This window comes from Saccopteryx bilineata, chromosome 5 (genome assembly GCF_036850765.1).
Source record: "Saccopteryx bilineata isolate mSacBil1 chromosome 5, mSacBil1_pri_phased_curated, whole genome shotgun sequence".
NCBI lineage: Eukaryota > Metazoa > Chordata > Mammalia > Chiroptera > Emballonuridae > Saccopteryx > Saccopteryx bilineata.
The window spans coordinates 236,592,165-236,615,811 of NC_089494.1; the positions used below are offsets into that span (position 1 = coordinate 236,592,165).

The following is a 23,647-nucleotide window of genomic DNA, read 5'->3' on the forward strand; positions in this document are numbered from 1 at the left end:
TGCAAGAAAGGCCTTCACCATGAGCAAGTGAATTTCCTGTAAGCTTCTACTACAGACAAAGAGAGAGAGTGAGAGAGGGATCTGATCACTTTTCAAAGGTTATATATAAGGAATGTCTAGGAGGAACCTTCTTTAATTGATGTCCTTTGTCAGCTTTCTGTTTGAATGCCAGCACTTCTTCTCTTCAAAGATATGTTAGATTAGCACCGCTCCTCTGCCGTACGAGAAACGATGGGATGCCTTTTTCCATAAGGGCAAAGAGGCACAAAGGAAAATTTTGCTAGGAGGGAAATGGCAGGTTTTTTTGAGACCTGAAGAGTATGTGTGTTGAACTGGAAAAAAGAATAGGAAGAATAAAATGGGTCAGGTGAGGTCTTGTCTGATCTTCTTGGTTACCCCCATCCCCATAAAAATATAAACCACGGAAGAGAGGTGCAGTGAGACCCTTTGTTAATTAGGACTCTTGGTTGCAAGTGACAGAAACCCAATCCCAAATGGTTTAAGGGATTAATCGACAACCAAATATATCAAGTTAAATTCTATATATTAAAATACACACATACCTATGTATATATTTTCTTAACTAGAAATTCCAATGGGTGAACCATGGCTGGATCAAAGGATTCAAAAGAAGTCACTGGAATTTTTTTCTACATATATCTCTCAGTCTGTTGTCCTCTCTGTTGGTTGTATTTTTGGAAACTTCAGACTTCTATTGTTCATATAACTCTCATTCCTAAGGAAAACCCTTCAGTTTTCTCATCCCCAGAGGGGATGAGACTCTGATTCACCCGGATGGTACTACACCTGAGTTGTGGGACATAAAGGGGCCTTCTGTTACATGGCAGGGTGGATGGGCAGAACAAGTAGGCATCTACTGTGCTCCTGGGCTGCCTTTCCTTAGTGCAGGTGCTTCACTGGTCTCGGGTTAGCAATCCCCACATCTGATGTCGCAGACGCCAAAGCTGAATTACCCATGTTCCTTTTACTGACTCTTAGGGTTGTTTACCTATGCAACAAAGTCTCTTGATAACTGATGGAGGTTTTACCATTTCAGCAAGATTCTGCTCTGAGAACACCAAGTACTTGACTGGCCTCTATTGAGACACTTTATCATTTCCTTCCTCCCTCCCTCCCTCCCTCCCTCCCTCCCTCCCTCCCTCCCTCCCTCCCCCCTCCTCCCTCCCTCCCCCCCCTTTTTTTAAACTAAAGGAATGCTTATTTGTAAATATCTAGTTCTACAAATTAATGGCAGAGTACGGGTCTGATCAGGAAGGAACCAAAGTTGTCAACATTGTCTCCCTGTTCTGTTTGAAGAGCAGGAAAACCTCCTGAGGGGAAGATAAACGCCACATGGTATTCTGCTACGTATTACAATTATTAAGGGTTTTTTTATCTTCCTATCCGTGTATTAAAATATATAGATATATTATAATTAATATCTTCAAAAACAAAACAGATGCCTTGCCTTCTTTAGTTGAATTAGGCCTTGATAATACTCTGGCTGGTGCAGTGAAGAACCCCTTTCAGCTTCTTACCTCTCACCAAAACTCACAATTCTTTTTCTTCTAAATTTCTGGCGCCTTTTGTGGGGGAAAAACACTACACTCTCTGAGTGCTTGCCGTGTGCCAAGTGTTCTGTGGACACATTGTCATACTGAAGTGTCACAGCCACAGCCTAAGCCTCCTCAGCCCTGAGGAGAATTAACCCTTCTCTCCTTCACGGTACCATCTATCATGGCATTCATCACCCTGCACTGTAATTACTTGTCCGTATTTCTCTGTCTGCTCCTAGACTGCAGAGCTGTGTCTTATTCAGCTGTGTAGTCTCAGTACCCAGCTCATGGTGAGAACTCTAGAAATGTGCAATCTTTTTTTTTTTTTAAATGTGATCTTCATGTTACAAATTTTGCATTTGAGGCTTGCCCAAGGTTACTAAATAGAAAGTTATAAGGTTCGTTCTCGAGCTCGTGTCCACCAGACTCTAAAACTTGTTTGCTTTCTGCGAATCCACTGTGGGAAAGCAAGATTGGCTGGGGTGATGAGGGTGACTGATGGGAGAGGCGTAAGGGGACGTGGAGGAGAGTTGTTGCTTGTTGGGGCCGGGAGGGAGCTGCATTATACTATACATTGCTCAGTTTGGCAGTTGTCTGGCCCCAGACTCCCTTCCCCAGCAAATGCACACGCATGCGTGCACACCGATAACCACGGGGCAATTCTCGTCACAGAAGGAGTGCTGAGTGAGCAGAGGCCAGAGAAAGCATTTCCTTGGAAAGCTGTAACAAAGAGCTGGAGCACTAAGTTGTCCACCAGGACACAAAACTCTCGTTATAATGGAACATTCTCTGTAGTACTATTTTGTGTGGTGAGATTTTCTACCTACTAGGTTCTAGTCAGAAATGAAATTAGGGAATAACATGTAACATCACAGTTCCCACTGCTGCATGCCTGGCTCTTATTTCTCCGACATGATGGAGTGGGAGAGATTTAGGGGAAGCCTTTGAAATAATACAGCCTACTGTAGTAGGGGTGGTGAGGGGCAGCGTCTGTCATACGTCTACTCTCACACGCTGGCTTTTTAAATATCAGCTTTATTGGAATATAATTTACATGCCATACCCTTCACCTATGTTTTTAAAGAATTTATTTATTGATTTTATATATAGAGAAAGAAATACAGTGGAGGAGGAGCAGGAAGCATCAACTCATAGCTGTTGCTTCTCTTATGTGCCTCTACCAGGCAAGCCTGGGGTTTCCAACCAGCAGCCTAGGCACTCCAAGTCGATGCTTTATCCACTGCACCACCACTGGTCAGGCCCCTTTTCCTATTTCAAGTTTACAATTCAGTAGGTTTTATTAGAGTCACAGAATTGTGCAGCCATTACTACAAATAATATTAGAACATTTTCATCATCTCCCTGCCCCTCTACCTCCCACCCCCTGCTCCAGCCCTATACGACCACTAATCCAGTTTCTGTCTTTGTAGATTGGCCGATGCCGAACACTTCAAATAACCAGAGTCAATACAGTGTGTGGTCTTTTGTGGCTGGCTTTTACTTAGCTTCATGTTTTCAAAGTTCTTTCATGCTGTAGCATGCATCAGTACTTAGCTCCATTTAGTACTGAGTAGTATTCCATTGTATAAATATACCACATTTTATTTATCTATGTATTTATTCATCAGTTGATGGACATTTAAGTTGTTTCTGCTTTGGGGCTATTATAATGCTGCTATGATGATTCATGTACAAATTTTTATGTGGTCATAAGTATCCATTTCTCTTGGGTATATTTATTTATTTATTTACTTATTTATTTTATAGAGACAGAGAGAGAATCAGAGAGAGGGATAGACAGGGACAGACAGACAGGAACGGAGAGATGAGAAGCATCAATCATTAGTTTTTCATTGTACATTGTGACACCTTAGTTGTTCATTGATTGCTTTCTCATATGCGCCTTTACCACGGGCCTTCAGCAGACCGAGTAACTCCTTGCTGGAGTCAGTGACCTTGGGTCCAAGCTGGTGAGCTTTTGCTCAAACCAGATGAACCCACGCTCAAGCTGGCAACCTCGGGGTCTCGAACCTGGGGTCTCGAACCTGGGTCCTCGGCATCCCAGTCCGACACTCTATCCACTGCGCCACCGCCTGGTCAGGCCATTTCTCTTGGGTATATAGAATTGCTGGATCATGCGGTAACTCTGTTCCACCTTTTGAGTAACTGTCAGTTTTCCAAAGTGGCAGCACCATTTTACATTCCCACTAGCAGTGTATGAAAGTTCCAATTTCTTCACATCTTTGCCAACACCTACTGTTATCAGTCTTTTTAATTATAGCTGTCCTATTGGTTGGGAAGTGGTATCTCTTCTGTGGTTAAAATTTTCATTTCCCTGATGGCTAATTATGTTGAACATTTTTCATGTGCTTTTTGGTCATTTGTTTATCTTCTTTGAAGAAATGCCTATTCAAGCCTCCTCCCCCCCGTTTTTTTTTTTCCAGAGACAGACAGAGAGAGAGAGAGAGAGAGTCAGAGGGATAGATAGGGACAGACAGACAGGAATGGAGAGAGATGAGAAGCATCAATCATTAGTTTTTCGTTGCAACACCTTAGTTGTTCATTGATTGCTTTCTCATATGTGCCTTGACCGTGGGCCTTCGCAGACCAAGTAACCTCTTGCTCAAGCCAGCAACCTTGGGTCCAAGCTGATAAGCTTTTGCTCAAACCAGATGAGCCTGTGCTCAAGCTGGCGACCTCAGGGTCTCGAACCTGGGTCCTCCGCATCCCAGCCCAACGCTCCATCCACTGCGCCACCGCCTGTGCCACCGCCTGGTCAGGCTTTGCCCATTTTTAAATTATTTGTCTTTTTATTACTGAGGTTTTTTTTTTAAAGATTTTTTTTTAAGATTTTATTTATTCATTATAGAGAGGAGAGAAAGTGAAAGGGGAAGGAGCAGGAAGCATCAACTCCCATATGTGCCTTGACCAGGCAAGCCCTGGTTTTCGAACCGGCGAACTCAGTGTTCCAGGTCGACGCTTTATCCACTGCACCGCCACAGGTCAGGCTTATTACTGAGTTTTAGGAGTACTTTTAACTACAAGTCCCTCATTGGATATGTAATGTGTAGATATTTTCTCCCATTTGTGTCAGTTATTCTCTTACTTTCTCAGTCACATCCTTTGGGCACAGAAGGTTTCAATTTCGTGAAATCCAATTTAATTTTTTTCCCTCTTGTTGCTTGTGCTGTTGGCATCATATCTCAAAGGCTATTTTCTGATCTAAGGTCATGAAGATTTAAACCTATGTTTTTCTTCTGAGAGTTTTATAGTTTAAACTTTTAGATTTGGGGATTGATTTATAATTATTTCATTTTTGTATATGGTATGAGTTAGGGGTCCAGCTTCATTCTCTTGCATGTGGATATTCCATTGTTCAAGCATCATTTCTTTAAAAGACTATTCTTTTTTCCACTTAATGGACTTAATACCCTTGTCAAAAATCAATTGACCATAGATAATATGTTTTCTTTCCTGTACTCTCAATTATAGTCCATTGATCTTTATGTTTATCCTTATGCCAGTACAATACTGTTTTATTATTATTATTATTGTTGTTGATTTTAGAGAAACAGGAAGGGGGAGAGAGCGACAGAACCATCAATCTGTTCCTGTATGTGCTCTGACTGGGGATCAAACCTGCATCCTCTACATACTAGGACAACACTAACCAACCGAGTTATCCCGCCAGGGCAACATTGTCTTAATTACTAAGCTTTGTAGTAAGTTTTGCAATTGGGAAATGCGAGTCCTCCAACTTTGTTCTTTTTCAAAATTGTTTTGGCTATTTTGGGCCCATTTACTTTTCAAACAAATTTTAGGATCAGCTTATCAACTTTTTTTTTTTTTAATTTTTTTATTTATTCATTTTAGAGAGGAGAGAGAAAGGGGGAGAGAGAGAGACAGAGAGGGAGACAGAGAGAGAAGGTGGGGAGGAGCTGGAAGCATCAACTCCCATATGTGCCTTGACCAGGCAAGCCCAGGGTTTCGAACCGGCGACCTTAGCATTTCTAGGTTGATGCTTTATCCACTGTGCCACCACAGGTCAGGCGCTTATCAACTTTTTTAAAGAAGCTAGCTGAAATATTGAGGGGATTGTGTCAAATCCTTAGATCAGTTTGAGGAGTGCTGCCATTTTTAAAATATTACATCTTTTATCCATGAGCAGGAGGTGTGTTTCCATTTATTTAGATCTTTAATTTCTTTTTTTTTTTTTTAATTAAGCTTTATTGATTTTACAGAGGGAAGGCGGGGGGAGTGAGAAGTATCAACTCATGGTTGGTTCACTTTAGTTGTTGGTTGTTTCTCATATGTGCTTTGATCAGGCAAGCCCAGGGTTTCGTACTGGCGACCTCAGCATTCCAGGTCAATGATCTATCCACTGCACTACCACAGATGAGGCTAGATCTTTCATTTCTTTTAACAAATGTTTTGTAGTTTTTAGTTATTTTATTCTTTTTTTTTTTTAAATTTTTATTTATTTATTTTTTACAGAGACAGAGAGTGAGTCAGAGAGAGGGATAGACAGGGACAGATAGACAGGAACGGAGAGAGATGAGAAGCATCAATCATTAGTTTTTCATTGCGCGTTGCAACACCTTAGTTGTTCATTGATTGCTTTCTCATATGTGCCTTGACCGCGGGCCTTCAGCAGACTGAGTAACCCCTTGCTGGAGCCAGCGACCTTGGGTTCAAGCTGGTGTGCTTTTTCCTCAAACCAGATGGGCCCGCACTCAAACTGGCGACCTCGGGGTCTCGAACCCAGGTCCTCTGCATCCCAGTCTGACGCTCTATCCACTGCGCCACCTCCTGGTCAGGCTATTTTATTCTTTTTGATGCTGTTTTTTATTATTGAACTGTTTTGTTAATTTCATTTTTGGCTTGTTCATTGATAGTGTATAGAAATACAGTTGATTTTTTTTATATATTGGTCTCATATCCTGCAACCTTGTTGAACTTGTTTATTTATTTTAATAGTATTTTAATGGATTCCTTAGGACTTTGTACATAAAAGATCATGTCCCCTGTGAATATATGTAGTTCCACTTTATCTTTCCCAATAGGGATGCCCTTTATGTCTTTTTCTTGCCTAATTCTCCTGGCTAGAATCTTTAGTATAGTATTGAATAAATATGACAAAGAGAGGCATTATTGTTTGCTCCTATTCTTTTTTTTTTTTTTTTGTATTTTTCTGAAGCTGGAAATGGGGAGAGACAGTCAGACAGACTCCCGCATGCGCCTGACCGGGATCCACCTGGCACGCCCACCAGGGGCGATGCTCTGCCCACCAGGGGGCAATGCTCTGCCCCTCCGGGGCATCGCTCTGTCGTGACCAGAGCCACTCTAGCGCCTGGGGCAGAGGCCAAGGAGCCATCCCCAGCGCCCGGGCCATCTTTGCTCCAGTGGAGCCTTGGCTGCGGGAGGGGAAGAGAGAGACAGAGAGGAAGGAGGAGGGGGTGGAGAAGCAAATGGGCGCTTCTCCTATGTGCCCTGGCCGGGAATTGAACCTGGGTCCCCCGCACGCCAGGCCGACGCTCTACCACTGAGCCAACCGGCCAGGGCCCATTGCTCCTATTCTTAAGGGGAAAACATTCAGCCTTTCTCTGTGCAGTACGATGTTAGCTATGGGTTTTTTGTAGATGGTCTTGATCAGGTTGAAGAAGTTCCCTTGGTGTTTAGTATGTTGAGTGCTTTAATCATGAAAGGTTGTTGCATTTTGTCAAAATTTATTATGTCTATTGAAATGATTGTATAGTTTTTATCCTTTATTAATATGGTGTCTTGCGTTGATTGATTTTCCTATATTAAAACCTTGCATTCAGTGATAAATCACACTTGGCCACAGTGTATAATCCTTTATATGTTGCTGAATTCAATTTGCTAGTATTTTTTGTTGTTGTTAAAACAACTCAGCACAAATAAGATTCTGGTTTATTGTTGGACAACATTGTTTCACACATACATCAAAGAGACCAAAAAATAAATAAATAAACAGCAACTTCATAGACCAAAAAAAAGGAAGAAAAAGAAACCTTTTATCTTTGGCCTTCTTAATCATCTCAAGCAAACTAACTACTTATAGTACAGCTAAGTATGTACATACACAGAACGTTACTGGAATGCTTAGAATAAGATTTTTGTTGCTGTTACTGTTTTTGCTTTTTTTTTTAACAAGGTTTTTTTTTTCTCCTTTGAGATGATAATCAACATAGTCACACCACAAGTAAAGTAAGTGAGATGGAGAATGCACCAGAAGCTGGTTTGGCCATCCCAAGACCATTAAAAATGGCTGACCCCTAATGACATATAGATACAAAAATATAAAATGTAAATACAAATACAAACAAATTTTCCTTTTTAAAATACTTTTATGCCTGACCTGTGGTGGCTCAATGGATAAAGTGTCGACCTGGAATGCTGAGGTCTCAGGTTCAAAACCTTGGGCTTGCCTAGTCAAGGCACAAGCAACTACAAGCTGATGCTTCCTGTTTCTCCTCCCTTTCTCTCCTCTCTCTCAAATTCTGTCTCTAAAAAAAAAAAAGAGAAATATTAGAGTCTTTCAAAAAATACTTTTAAGAAAAAAAAGCAGGGCTGTGGAAGTTTTGGTTCATTTTTCCGCCTCTGCTGCAAATTCACATTGTGGGTTGAGTTGGGTGGTGAAGAATCAATTTGCTAGTATTTTGTAGAGGACTTCTGCAAATGTATTCATAAGAGATATTGATGTAGTCTTCTTGTGATGTCTTTGTCAGGATTTTGTGGTATGGTACTACTGGCCTCCTTAAATTGAGAAGTGTTCCATCCTCTTCTATTTTTTGGAAGAGTTTGTAAAGGATTGGAGATAATCATACTTTTTAAATGTTAGATAGAATTCACTAGTTAAGCTAGTTCCTTGGCTCTTCTTAGTGGGGAAAAACATTATTAATTTAGTCTCTTTACTCATTATACATCTATTCAGAGTTTCTATTTCTTCTTTAGTCTGTTTTTTTGTTTTGTTTTGTTTTTACAGAGACAGAGAGAGTCAGAGAGAGGGATAGATAGGGACAGACAGACAGGAATGGAGAGAGATGAGAAGCATCAATCATCAGTTTTTCGTTGCAACACCTTAGTTGTTCATTGATTGCTTTCTCATATGTGCCTTGACCGTGGGGCTACAGCAGATCGAGTAACCCCTTGCTCGAGCCAGCAACCTTGGGTCCAAGCTGGTGAGCTTTTTGCTCAAACCGGATGAACCCGCGCTCAAGCTGGTGACCTCGGGGTCTCAAACCTGGGTCCTCCGCATCCCAGTCTGATGCTCTATCCACTGTGCAACCTGGTCACGCTTGAGTCTGTTTTGATAGCTGTGTCTTTGAAGGGATTTGTCCATTACATCTAGGATATCTAATTTGCTGGCATACAATTGTCTATAATATTCTCTTATAATCTTTTCAATTTCTGTGTGGTCAGTAGCGATGTTCCCTCTTTCATTCCTGAGTGTTGTAAATTGAGTTTTTTCTCTCTTATATTCTTTATCATTCTAATAAAGGTTTGGCAACAGTGTTGATCTTTTCAAAGAATCAACTTTCAGTTTTGTTAATTTTCTTTATTTTTCTACTCTCCATTTCCTTTATTTCTATTCAAATCCTTATTCTTACTCATTTCCATTTCTTCCTTCTGCTGTTTCAAGTTTAGTTTGATCTTGTTTTCTAGTTTCCTAAAGTGGAACTTTAGTGAGTTTACTGCATTTTAATTGTTGTCTTCTTGTCTTCTTTCTTTGTCTCACAAGACACTTTGTGAGTATGAATGTGACCAGTTGCTGAATCTGACCTTCTGCTTTGGGGACAGAGTGACAAAGCAACTGAATACAGGAAGCAGGTACACTGAATACTTGAGGAAGCACCGGCCGTTCACTGTGATGGAGTCCCTGCAGTACAGTGGTGCTAGGATCAAAACCTGGGCTCTGGAGTCTGCTGCCTGGGTGTGAATTCTGTCTCTTCCACTTAATAGCTATAAGACTTGGGGCAACTTATTTAAGTTCTTAAAGTCTCAATTCACACATTCATAAAATAAGCAAAAAGATAGTACTATCTCATAGTGTTTTTGTAATGAATAAATGAGCTAGCATGTGACTTAGTCCAGAGTTTGTCCATGGTAAATGCTCTGTAAGGACTATTCTTACGTTTCTGTTGTGGTTGCTCTTGGGTCAGATGGATCTGTGCTGAGCCAACTCTATGTAAGGTAGCTACAGAGCCCTGACTTGTGTTTCCATTTATTCGTACCTCTTTGATGACCATCCACGACCTCACCTGCATATTCTGCCAGGATGACCCTCACTTGCCTTTGCTACCAGGTGCTGAGACATATTTCCTACCCGGGTGTGGCAGCCCTGGATGTTACTTTCAAACCAGAGATCTTTGCTCAGCAAGATCACAGACTTTACTTATTTGATCATCCACCCAGATTATAATGATGATATGAGAACAGCGGCAGGAAATATATGTATTTTCCTAAACAAATTTGGAACAGACTCAGGATGGGAGTAGCATAAATTATGAAAATGGAATCATTAAAAAATTCTAATTTCAGTTTTATAGTACCTCAAATTCTCCTCTTGGGGTGGGGGTAAAAATGCCCTTCTCTGAACTCGCCAGAGGAGCAAACATGAAAGTCTGTCACCTGAGGCTTCATGGGGGTAGCGTGTCCTCCCTTTGCAGCTTCAAGGCACACGGCTGCCGTTACTCCCTTCCTTCAACCAAAGAGCGGCCATCACTTGTACAAGAAGAAAAAGGATATGGATCAATCCTATTCTGGAACCTTTAATGAACCTTTAATATACATTTAACCTCTGAAATGTATATATATAGCCATCTCAAGTTATTTATGAATGGGATTAGCTAAAATAATATTCAAACCTTCAAGCAAAGCAATATTTTATTAACTATAGCTAGATAATGTTTTTATGTTATTGCCATTTGGATGTAATATATTGATTATAAATATTAATATTTAATAGTAAAATAGTAGGCAAATATGTTGCTTTTCTTCCTGAAGATGCAAAATATTTTCATGCACATTTTTTAAAATTATTTATTTATTTATTCATTCATTCATTCCTTTTTAGAGAGGAATCATTGGTTGATTCTTGTTATGTGCCTTGACCGGGGATCAGACCCACAAGTGATTTTTATACAAATTTGTTCATAGTTTCAGTTGGATCTCAGGTATTGATGATTTCAGTGATGGCATTTCTAAAAACATACTGTTTTGTTTTTTTTTAAACATACTGTTAATAAGCTACTCTGTTGCTGTTTCTTGGTTTCCCTGTCTGTAAAACAAAGCTGGGGAAAGGAGGTGCTTGTCCAAGCACTGACGTGTTAGAGGCTCTTAGAGATTTCAGATCAGAAGCCTGAAATAAATATGGTAGAACTGAAGAGGCACACACATGCGTGTTCCTGCCAGTCAGAGATTGCAACTGTTAATGTGACTTTCCTTCTTCCTAATGATTTCCATAGTTGTTCATCAAACAGCTGAAGAGACTGGACTTTGAGGTCTTTGTTTCATAATGATTCTTAATAAGCGAAACTTTCTTATTATGACTTTTATTATGCTTTATGGCTCTGTGTTGTAAATCAAAACTCTTTTACCAATACTTTAAAAGTCTTGTCAAGAGCAATTACTGAGCACCCAACTTAGTGAGTTTCTGTGCGTATTTCACTGGGCAGGGGAGAGAGTTGAAAGCAGATGCCTTGGATATAAAGAATTCTGAAGTAGCTATCCCCTTGTCATGCAAGCAAATGGTAAGTAACTATGTGATAAAAAAAAAACAAACAAAAAAACCTGACTCCTGGGATATCTCATTTATTACAAGATGGTCTAGAATTTTGTGGATAAGGTGTAATTTTCGAATGTACACTAAAAGTATTTGCTGTTTAGGCTATGTGATGAAACAGGAATTTCCTTCCATTTTGCAAATGACAAACGCACTAATGCCAAATGTATAAAAAAGGAAGGAATGCTCTAAGCAAGGTGGCACTCACATTGTTTGCAGAGAAGTCGATGCCTGGGTAGGCAGCCTTTCGGAAGGAAATGACTCTAAGGAAGAGTGAGGAAGGAAAAAAATGGTCAGTTTGGAGAAAACAGAAAGGCTGTCCGGGGATTTTGCTTGTGGGTGTGCGTTGGTTGAGGTTGAAAGGAGCAAAGGGAAATTATGCAGTGGTTTGTAGTCAAAGATAACCGAAGATTTGCAGTGCATGATCAAAAGCTTGTAGAGTTATGGATGACCAAGGATCACATCAAATTTCCTTCATGAGGGTAACATGATCCCAACCGTATCTGAGGTAGACAGTTCTTCCTACTGCTCTCAGGATGGTTACAGGAAAAGTGGTTATCAGGGAGGAAAGCAGAGGGTGGAGGTGGGAGGTTGTGCATGGCTGGTGCTGAGCCCAGTCAGTGAGAAAGGAAAGGAACTGGCAGAATGTAAAGATGGGTTGAAAGGAGGGAATGGGGCTGGAAGAAAGATTTATTTATTTTTTTTATTTTTCATTATTATTATTTTTATTTATTTTTATTTTTCTGAAGCTGGAAATGGGGAGAGACAGTCAGACAGACTCCCGCATGCGCCCGACCGGGATCCACCTGGCACACCCACCAGGGGTGATGCTCTGCCCACCAGGGGGCGATGCTCTGCCCCTCCGGGGCGTCGCTCTGCCGCGACCAGAGCCACTCTAGCGCCTGGGGCAGAGGCCAAGGAGCCATCCCCAGGGCCCGGGCCATCTTTTGCTCCAATAGAGCCTTGGCTGCAGGAGGGGAAGAGAGAGACAGAGAGGAAGGGGGGGGGTGGAGAAGCAAATGGGCGCTCTCCTATGTGCCCTGGCTGGGAATCAAACCCGGGTCCCCGGCACGCCAGGCCGATGCTCTACCGCTGAGCCAACCGGCCAGGGCCGAGAGATTTATTTTTTCAAATCATTTTAATTTTCTGATGATCAAAGTTATATATGCTAAAGATATATAACATAAATAAATATATGTGTGTAAAATGTTAAAGTACAGAAGCACATTAAGATGAAAATTTTAATCATCTATCTTCGGTATTCTTACTACCCAGAGACAACCACTGTCACTACTTGGTTATAGTTTTCTAGTTTTTATTTTCATAGTATCAGTTGAGATCACATGCATGATACATGTAGTTTTATGTACTGTTTTCTTAATCGTACATAAAATCTTTACTCATGACATTAAAATTCTTCATAAATATAATTTTTAGTGGCTTATGTACCACCACTTGTTTATTTGTTTAAGGTCAAGCATTTGGGTAGTTTCAAATTTTTTATAAAAATTTCTAAGATAAACATCTTCATGAAGTGAAGACAATGAACATTTTCCCATGGCTCTTCATATATAGTTTCTTTTCTTTTTTTTTTTGTATTTTTTTAAGTTAGAAGCGGGGAGGCAGACAGATAGACTCCTGCATGCGCCCAACCAGAATTCACCCAGCCTGTCCACCAGGGGGCGATGCTTGGCCCCTCTGAGGTGTTGCTCTGCTGCAATCAGAGCCATTCTAGTGCCTGAGGTGGAGGCCCTGGAGCCATCCTCAGCGCCTGGGCCAACTTTGCTCCAATGGAGCCTTGGCTGCAGGAGGGGAAGAAAGAGACAGAGAGGAAGGAGAAGGGGAAGGGTGGAAAAGCAGATGGGCGCTTCTCCTATGTGCCCTGGCCAGGAATTGAACCTGGGACTTTCACAGTGGGACCGACGCTCTACCGCTGAGCCAACTGGCCAGGGCTATAGTTTCTTTTTTTAAAGAATTTTTTTTGATCAATTTATACCTGTCTTATTGAAGAGTCACGTTTTAGCTCTTAGAAAAATTAGAAATATTTTCCAATTATAATGGTTAAAAGTGATAATGTTAATAATATTTTGTTTTAATATGCATTATTTACTTACTAATGTGAGTTGAACATGTTGTTGTGTTTGAGTGTCATTTGTAATTCCTAGAAGAGAAACATTAAACTATAAATGCCATAGATATTTATATGATGTGTAAATTAATTTGCAGACTTCATGTTATTAGCTAAGAGGGCATCTAATTTGATTGAATAACAGATATCTTTTTAATGGAAGAATGGAAAGCAAGGGCCAAGTAATGCAGCTGTAAGAACAGGGTCATGAAGCCCTGATGAAAAGAGAATGGACTACACAAAGCAGAAAACCAAGGGGGCGGTGGGCGGAATTAATGGCCAGACAGTGGGCAGAGGGGAAAGAGGCCTGCGGAGTAGAGAATGAGGGTCCCACTCCATACATCCTCCTGCTCTGCTTTCCACGGGCTTCCCAAGAGTTTTCCAGGTGGGCTCTTACTTATGCAAGTCTTTGTTTCCCTCAAATTTGGCCGAGTGTCCCGAGCATGAATCTATTGTATAATGTCCCCCCCATACCCAGTGTGTCTCTTAAATTTGTGCATTACCCCTTTTAATAAGCAAGTCACTGTGACTATATTTTGGTATTTTTTTGTTTTTTGGCCCTGAAGTCAGTTGTCCATAGTGTATACATTCTTTTGAGTTAAAAAAATAAATAAATAAAAAGTACCAGAGAACACTGGAAATAGAGAGGATGGCAAGATTCATGCACAATGTATTTAGCAATGAAGTCAAGGAGCAAGGGCATGGGTTGCCAAAAACCTAGACTTTATAAAATAACTTTCTAATATGCGGCCTGATGATTGGCAGTGACCGCTCTGTATACCTGTTTGTGCTTTTACTGCTTATGACTGAATGCAGTGCTCTAAAAGCGTCTCGCCCATATTATCGACATGGTTTTATGGCACCCCACTCCTCTCAATGCTCGGGCTGAAAATGTTAGTCACCCTGGACACTGCCACCCTACCTGCCATCCATTAACCAGCTCTTTCAGCGCTGCCTTTAAAAGACAACTCAAAGTCAGCCTCTCTTCTTGTGTAAGCCACCATCATCCCGCCCTCCGGACGACTGCAACAGCCTCCCAGACTACCCTCTGCTTCCTCTTCTGCATGCCTCTGATCTCTTCTTCAGACCAGAGTGATCAGAAGAAAAATCAGATCACATCACTTCTCTGCTCAGAGTCCTCCAATAAGCTGAGTAGAACCCAGGGTCCATTATGTATGGGCCTTCATTTGCCTGCTGCCTGCTTTGCTTGCTCTGCCGCTGCCCTGCCCCTTTCCTGCTGTTCTTCAGACACCCTAAAGCCTCCACCCCCAGCCACAGTCTCTCCTTTCTTCTTCTGGAGCGCTTTTTCTCTGGGTGTTCGAACATCAGGTCTCTGCTCGAGAGAGAAGGGACTTCCCTGACTACCCTAACCAAAGCAGCCCCCTTCTCCCCTCCTAACCCCGCTTTATTGTTCCTCATAGCATTTATCACTCTGCTTCCCCAAAACAGATATCTTTGTTTATTATGTTTCCCCAATGTGATGGGAAGGGCCTTGTCTTTCTTGGTCACCACTCTATCTCCAGGGTCTAGAACAAAGCCAGACACCATGGATGATCAGTAACTATTTGTTAAATGATTAAGTAACTCATATAACCAATTCAAAATCTAGTGTCTTGTAAAGTTACCATTTGCTCATAGTAAATTAGGTTCCTTATGTCTAAACTATTTGTTCTGGTATTATATTTTATGTTGTCCTTTTTCTTGAACGCACACTGCTTGCTAATTTTAGTACCCTGTTTAAACTGATCAGCCTTGCAACTGATCTCTAAAGATGTTCGCATGTGTCTAATTAATGACTTAGTCTGGGCTATTGATCCACAGTAGCCAAAGTTTTAATGTTAGATTTTTTTTGCACGATTTCTACTATTTCCATGTTTCTTTTAAATTTCTTTAGAATATCTACTTTTATGTTCTCAAAAAGTAAAAGCCCTAATTTTAGAAAAGTAATAGAAGAACATGTTGAACAGAAAATTAAGCTTAAACAAGAGCTGACCCCAAAAGATCTTAAGAAAAAGTGTTCACAGTCTTTTAAAGTCAACTTCACTTCTTCAGTACCTTGCCAGCTATTCAAGCGTCTGACAAGATTCAATTTTCTGCTTGATTAAGCTATCATACTTATCATTTACAAAATATTTTATGGTTAAGGTTAATATACCAACATTGATAATACCTAATTCCTGAAATAAAAAATTTTTCAGGAAAAAGATTTTTTTTTTTAATCACAAAGTGAACAGAACAGAAAAATGCATATTTTGAAGTTGTGGGGTTTGTGATTGCCCGTGTTTGTAACCTAATAGGGCTGTGAATCAGAATGCAGGTTACTGACATTTCTTTTCAGAAAGCTTTCCACATGGGCTCTGGTCAGCTTGACATTGCTGTCTACCCAACCCCACAGCGCTCCCTGTCTACACAGTACACGGTGCTTTGTTTTACCTTGTGTTTTATGTGTTCCAATTGTTTGACATTTAATTGTCTCTCCGAAAAGATGACTAGCTCCTCGTTAATATAGACCCTATCAGGGTCCAGGTCTTTGACTGCATTTCTTTTTTTTTTTTTTTTTTAATTTTATTTTTTTAATGGGGTGACATCAATAAATCAGGATACATATATCCAAAGATAACAAGTCCAGGTTATCTTGTCGTTCAATTATGTTGCATACCCACCACCCAAAGTCAGATTGTCCTCTGTCACCTTCCATCTTGTTTTCTTTGTGCCCCTCCCCACCCCCTATCCCTCTCCCATTCCCCCCTCCCCCCCGTAACCACCACACTCTTATCAATGTCTCCTAGTTTCACTATTATGTCCCACCTACGTATGGAATAATACAGTTCCTGTTTTTTTCTGATTTACTTATTTCGCTTCGTATCATGTTATCAAGATCCCACCATTTTGCTGTAAATGTTCCGATGTCATCATTTCTTATGGCTGAGTAGTATTCCATAGTGTATATGTGCCACATCTTCTTTATCCAGTCATCTATTGATGGGCTTTTTGGTTGTTTCCATGTCCTGGCCACTGTGAACAATGCTGCAATAAACATGGGGCTGCATGTGTCTTTACGTATCAATGTTTCTGAGTTTTGGGGATATATACCCAGTAGAGGGATTGCTGGGTCATAAGGTAGTTCTATTTTCAGTTTTTTGAGGAACCACCATACTTTCTTCCATAATGGTTGTACTACTTTACATTCCCACCAACAGTGTATGAGGGTTCCCCTTTCTCCACAGCCTCTCCAACATTTGCTATTACCTGACTTGCTAATAACAGCTAATCGAACAGGTGTGAGGTGGTATCTCATTGCCGTTTTGATTTGCATTTCTCTAATAGCTAAAGAAGATGAGCATCTTTTCATATATCTGTTGGCCATTTGTAATTCTTCCTGGGAGAAGTGTCTATTCATATCCTCTTCCCATTTTTTTATTGGATTGTTTGTTTGTTTGTTGTTGAGTTTTATGAGTTCTTTGTATATTTTGGATATTAGGCCCTTATCTGAGCTGTTGTTTGAAAATATCATTTCCCATTTAGTTGGCTTTCTGTTTATTTTGTTATCAGTTTCTCTTGCTGAGCAAAAACTTCTTAGTCTGATGTAGTCCCATTCATTAATTTTTGCCTTCACTTCTCTTGCCATTGGTGACTGCATTTCTTATCCCCGCCCCTGCTCCACCCACACCCAGTTCTTGACTGTACCTTGGAGCTGTTATTGAAAGTACTCAGTAAACACCTATTAGAATGGAAGAGCACTATATTGGGTAAATCTAGAATGCTAGGGGATATTTGCGGCAACTTTAAGACAATTAGTAAAACACCATTTAATTATTAAAGAGCAAAGCTCACATCATGCTTGCCTAAAAACACACACTTCCTCAGCTTTCATTGACAGGAGTGTTAATTCTAAGGAGGGAATTCTGTTTGTATATTATGACTGAATGTAGCTGGCTTTTCTCTAGCCAAAGTGGAACACATTCTTTATAATTTTGTAATAGGTATCTCCTCTCCACCTACATTCAATGTTTATTCTGAACTTCCTCTTTTAAAAATTAAAAGCCCAGGCCCTGACCAGTTGGCTCAGTGGTAGAGTGTCTGCCTGGAGTGCAGGAGTCCCGGGTTTGATTCCCGGCCAGGGCACACAGGAAAAGCGCCCATCTGCTTCTCCGGCCCTCCCCCTCTCCTTCCTCTCTGTCTCTCTTTTCCCCTCCCGCAGCCAAGGCTCCATTGGGGCAAAGTTGGCCCGGGCGCTGAGGATGGCTCTGTAGCCTCTGCCTCAGAAGCTAGAATGGCTCTGATTGCAGCAGAGCAACGCCCCAGATGGGCGGAGCATCTCCCCCTGGTGGGCATGCCAGGTGGATCCCAGTCGGGCACATGCGGGAGTCTTATCTAACTGCCTCCCCATTTCCAGCTTCAGAAAAATAAATAAATAAATAAATAAAAGCCTGTTAAAACCACCACAGGATATATAAAGACTGGTAATTGCTTAGCTTAGAAGACACTACTATGCTAGAAGGGCAGAAAGAAATCGCTATACAAGCTTATAAGTTTCTAAGAATTATTGAGGAATGCTGCTTAGAACAGAGGAAGTGTTCGAGGAGAAAGTGCAGAGAATTGTCTTTAGGTTTAAATTGGATTTTGTGGCTTTTTAAAGTGATGGTTTCACTGACCAAACCTTTAAAGGTTTCCCTACCTGGCTCCAGAGATACCATCTCCAGAAATCCCAAGCTATTCCTGTAAGTACAGAAATGCCTGTCACTAAGTAGCAGGGTCAGAGAAGAAAGGTGAAGGTTGGGTAGGTAAATAAAGAGGCAGATGTTAGGAAGAAAGAAAGAAGAGAGGGAGGAAGGAAGAAACACCATCTACTTACCTGGAGGTGGTAAAATGTGATCTCTATGAACCAGAGTCCTGGAAAAGGCCCTTGATAACGCTGACTGAGCAAATGAAATGCCCACAAGTTAGTTACTATTATAATTTTACTCTAAAAAAAATTGTGCCAATTTGAGAGGATACAATTTTTAAATTTTAAAATGAAAGCTCTCAAATTCTTCCCTAATGTCCAGAAAAGATAAACTCTCCATCCTAGATATGACAGTGCCCATTATTGAATTCTTCCTGTGATACCATTAATGGGGTATTTAACAAATTTACTGAAAAAAGAATGTTATGATGGTTTAAATTGTACCTTTATGAACTACTACCCAGGTTTATAAAAGCTACACTTTTGGTGTAACACAGTGATGGACATGGGCAGGTGAAGGACGGGGCCAGCGTAGGCAGCTGCATTTATTGTGGCGTTATTACTGTTTTTATGGTTTATTATCTGTCTCCCAACTAGAATAAAACTCCAGAGGACAGGGATTTTTTTTAATTAAGTGTGGTATCCTGAGTCCCTAAAATAGGAAATAGCCCTGGCCGATTGGCTCAGTGGTAGAGCGTCGGCCTGGCATGTGGGAGTCCAGGGTTCGATTCCCGGCCAGGGCACACAGGAAAAGCGCCCATCTGCTTCTCCACCCCTCCCCCTCTCCTTCCTCTCTGTCTCTCTCTTCCCCTCCCGCAGCCGAGGCTCCATTGGAGCAGCGTTTTCCCGGGCGCTGAGGATGGCTCTGTGGCCTCTGCCTCAGAAGCTAGAATGGCTCTGATTATGGCAGAGCGACGCCCCAAGATGGGCAGAGCATTGCCCCCTGGTGGGCGTGCTGGTGGATCCCAGTTGGGCGCATGCGGGAGTCTGACTGCCTCCCCGTTTCCAACTTCAGAGAAATACAAAAAAGAAAAAAAAACAACGAAATAGCATAGTGTAGAAATTCAATAAATGTCCTAGAATATTGAATGAAGTAAAAGAGATCAAATCCAAAAATAAGAGAACAATGCATACCACTGAAGCCAAGTCCTTATTATAATATTGCCGGGCCTGGCTGGTTGCTCAGTGGTAGAGCATCACCTCGGTGTGTGGATGTCCTGGGTTTAATTACCACTCAGGGCACACAGGAGAAGTGACCATCTGATTCTCCACCCTTCCCACTTTCCCGTCTCTTTCTCTGTCTCTTCTCCTCCCACAGCCATGGCTCCATTGGAACAAGTTGGCCCTGGGTGTTGAGAATGGCTCCATGGCCTCACCTCAGGTGCTAAAACAGCTCAATTGCTGAGCAATGGAGCAATGTCCCAGATGGGCAGAGCATCACTAAGTAGTGGGCTTGCCAGGTGGATCTGGTCAGGGCGCATGTGGTAGTCTGTCTCTCTGCCAGATCTATCAGAAGTTAAGAGACCAAATGTTGCATGGCATGTCTATTATGATGCCACTGATGTATAGTTTTGTCGAGGGCTATGTAGTAACAGTCAATGTCAATGGCATTGGAGAAAGGGTGAGTTTTACTTTTTATGCATACTTTTCTCTATTGTTTGAGTGTGTTATAACTAGTGTGCATTGTTTTTACAAAGACCATATCTTCAATCAGAACCTAGCAATTTAATTTTATATAATATTTAACATGATTGTAATCTTTGACTTGGTCTGTATTTGGACCCTGTATTAACCTTCTGATATTTCCTAGTCACTGTTGATAGCTTTAGATTGTATTATTTGTGGGTATTAAAACTATCTCTAAAAATATAGGTAGATAAATAGATTTAAAACTTGTTCCCTCTGGCCTTTTTACTTCCCATTGAGGCTACTTCAAATCGCTGTGGTTTATAGGGTTTAATAAGGTGAACAATTACAGGAGAACCACTGAGGGAAAACTGGAGTCCACCACTTTGAAATTTTTGTTTCAGGAAGTTACAGATTTGTTTCTCTCTTTCTATGCTGTGGAACTCATTTTATTCTTGGTTCAGAAGGTCTCTAATCTCAGCCGTCCCATTGCCCCCAGGAGCCCTCCCGGGTCCTCCTTCTGCTCCCCTGTCCCGTGACCTCCCGGCTGCCTGGACTGACAAACTCAGCCTCCAGATGAAGTTCTGTCTCCTCTCCTCGCGGCTTGGAAAGGGGCGTATTTACTCTGCTTAAGCGCTTCAGGTCCTTCTGATCCGTTGTTATGTACAGACTGCTTTTATTATCAATGAATCATGTTTTACCGTGCCCTTTGTTTTCTTTCTTCGCCCCTTCTACTTTTCTCCGCTTCTTACCGGTAAATCCATTTCCAGCTCCAGACTGATAGAAGTAAAACAAAATGAGAGTTCAGCTCATGCATTACTTTTGCCTGGATCTTTTTTCTTCCAGGCTTATCCTAAACATGATTCTTGGTATTGATGAGGAGGAAAGATAAAGGGTACTCAATCTAGATCACTCATCCCAGAAATAAGGGAAAAAAAGCAATACTTGCTAAAACTATAACGTTTCTAAGGAACCATATTAACACTTTCTGAGTACTTTCTATAGGCCAAGAAATTTAGTAAGTATTTTACATGCATTCATTCATTCAATCCCACAACAGCCTGGGTGAAATAGGCATTATTGTGTTTCTTGTCTGCCTCAAGCAGTACAGGTAGTGGGCACCCATCTTATACTGGGAAGGTGGATTTAAAAAAACCACTTGTTTTCTTTTAGCGAGTGTTGGTTTTTGAGTAAAATATTTAAGTTAAATTTCCTTTTCTGTGACGTGCCATTGTTTGTCTCCTTGGGCCTTTTGTTACAGTGGGTTTTTCATGAAGTTTTCTGGCTGCTGTTGAGCATTTTGTATCTGGCAATTTGAACACCTCCCTTCTTTCTGTACCACCCACTCAAAGCTCATTCCAGGTGCCCTTAGCAAATGACTCCCAAGGCATTTAAGTGGCCCAAGCTCACTGACCAATGAGGATACGTGTGCCCTGTATAACAGAGTTACGCAGTTCCTGGGATCAGGAGCGAAGGTTGCTTAAGCAAAGCTTTTGTTACTGTTAGCCTGTCGTATCCAGATTTCAGGACTGGAAAGGTAGGGGACACCTTATTTGCTTTAACTGTATGAGAGAAAGAGATGGTTGTGTTTGGTTAAAGTAATTTAGATCAGGTCGAATAAACCAACAATCTGTTTTGTTTGTTTTTATTTGAAGGCAAAAACTAATGCGAAGTCTGTGAGAATTTCAAATACTGTACACTTTACCTTACTAGCAGCAAAACCAAAAATTTTAAGTTATTAACATTAAAAAAAAAATCAGTTCATCTAGCAGCTCTTCACTGTACCCTTATAAAAGCTAGGTCTTTACAAAGTCATCATTTTATAAGTTGCTGCTTTTTAAACAGTGGAATAAAAAGCAGGATTTTATCAATTAGTTCCTCATTTGTTTTCCACAGTCATTTCAGAGTCAGTCTCTATAGAAGAAATTTTTTATTTTAAGAAATGTGGTGATGACAAATAAAAAAGTTAATGGAATTAATGTTAGGATAATGACTACATAAAGGTTAGCAATAATGACGTTTCCTCTGAGAAAAGTTCCGGTTTAAGAAAACTCTTGAATCAATCATTTTTTCAAACCAATAGTAAAGTTTATGAAACAGAATTAGTTAGGTGGACATTATATGCTTTAAAGACTATAAATAAGTTTCACTTTCATTATAAAGAGTTGAGTTATATTTTATGTGCTGTTTGAGATTTGTTCTAATATTAACTCAAAGAAACAAGAGAATTAGAATCATTTGCTTCTTTCTACCTGGTAATGGAGCAATTTAAATAGCATTTGAAGCTTCCTCAAAAGAAATACCTTCCTCATTGTGAATAAAATGATAAGCCAATGTTGCAACAAAATGTACACATAAGAAATATATATTGTTATTATTATCATTAGTCTACATGTACTATTTAATATAAGAAGTTAAATTTTCATTTGAAAAAAAGTATAACCGATTTCCCATTATTGCTTTTTCCCAGAGATAGCTTAATATGGGTTGTATTTTATAACAGAAATTAGATCATATATTTGTTTAAAAAATATAACATGCAAGAGATGGTACCATTTGGTAAAGATTTTTTTAAAGTATTTAGTTAAAACTATTTTTGTCTAATTTATAAAAAGAATTTTTTAGCGCACAGATCATTAAGTGCCCAGTTACTTAAGTGATCTCAGACACCCCCTTTTATTATTATTTTTACGTACTCATTTAAAAGATTTATATCCTGAAACTTTCTAATTTTATTAGATTTGTTTTAAATGCTATTTTCTGGTCTCAAGATCTCCTTCTTAGGCTTTTACTCTGGTTGACTCCTTGGGGGAGGTAGATGTGGGTTGACCAACAGCCACAGAGTTAACTATTCACAACAGGGAATACTTGCTAGCCATCTTCTCCACTACAAGTAAATGCTGTTTCTCAGTTCCAAGCTGAGGGTCAAAGGTTTTAGACTTAACTTCACAGATCAGAGGTCAGGCATGAATTGCTGCAATTTGTAGTCCAATTCTGCCGATATGACAGAATTTCACAGCTATGATGATTGCTTTTTTTCCACCTCTGCACACAGGCCAGGCTGGGCAGTTAACAGTGTAATTTGTACAAGTCAGCCCTTGGCACCCAAGTTTAATGAGTAACTAGCTGGTGCCTTGGGTTTCCCTGGTACAAGGTGCATATTATAAAAAGGGTCAAATGTTAATGCACGAAGACAGAGTGGGGTGGGGAGTGATATCTCAATAACCACCACCTGTGAATCATATGTAAAGAATTAGTAATTTGTATTTATTTTTAAAATCCTGTTTCTGTTGTGTGAATGTTAGTATGTTCATTTTCTTTGTTACTAAAAGAGGTAGGTATATTTTTCAGATGTAGTGAGAAAAATGGTCAGATTATAGCCTGACCAGGCGGTGGCACAGTGGATAGAGCATCGAACTGGGATGCTGAGGCCAGGTTTGAAACCCCGAGATTACCAGCTTGAGCACAGGCAAATCCAGCTTGAATAGCAAGCTCACTGGCTTAAATAGTAAGCTCACCAGGGGTTGCTGGCTTGAACGTGGGACCATTGATCCCATGGCTGCTGGCTTGAGCCCAAAAGTCACTAGCTTGAGCCCTAACGTTGCTGGCTTGAGCAAGGGATCACTGGTTCGGCCGGTATGAGTCAAGAGACATATGAGAGCAATCAATGAGCAACTAAATTAATGCAACTACAAGGTGATGCTTCTTATCTCTCTCTCTTCCTCTTCTTTTTCTCAAATAAATAAATAAATAGAAAGAAAGAATGGTCGGATTAGAGATTATTGACGGAGCAGTAGAAAGTGCAG

General features: G+C 40.6%; 1 protein-coding gene across 10 annotated transcripts in view; it reads left to right on the top strand.

Annotated features, from left to right (window-relative positions):
- Positions 1-23,647, top strand: part of RBM47 (RNA binding motif protein 47) — a 174,287-nt gene that overhangs the window by 106,678 nt on the left and 43,962 nt on the right. The window contains exon 1 of one of the 10 annotated variants that reach the window (XM_066278912.1): positions 21,289-21,378. The exons of the other annotated variants lie outside the window; for them this stretch is intronic. The gene's annotated coding sequence lies outside the window, so the exon portion shown is untranslated. Of the gene's footprint in view, positions 1-21,288; positions 21,379-23,647 lie in introns of those variants that run through there. 10 annotated transcript variants of the gene reach the window in all.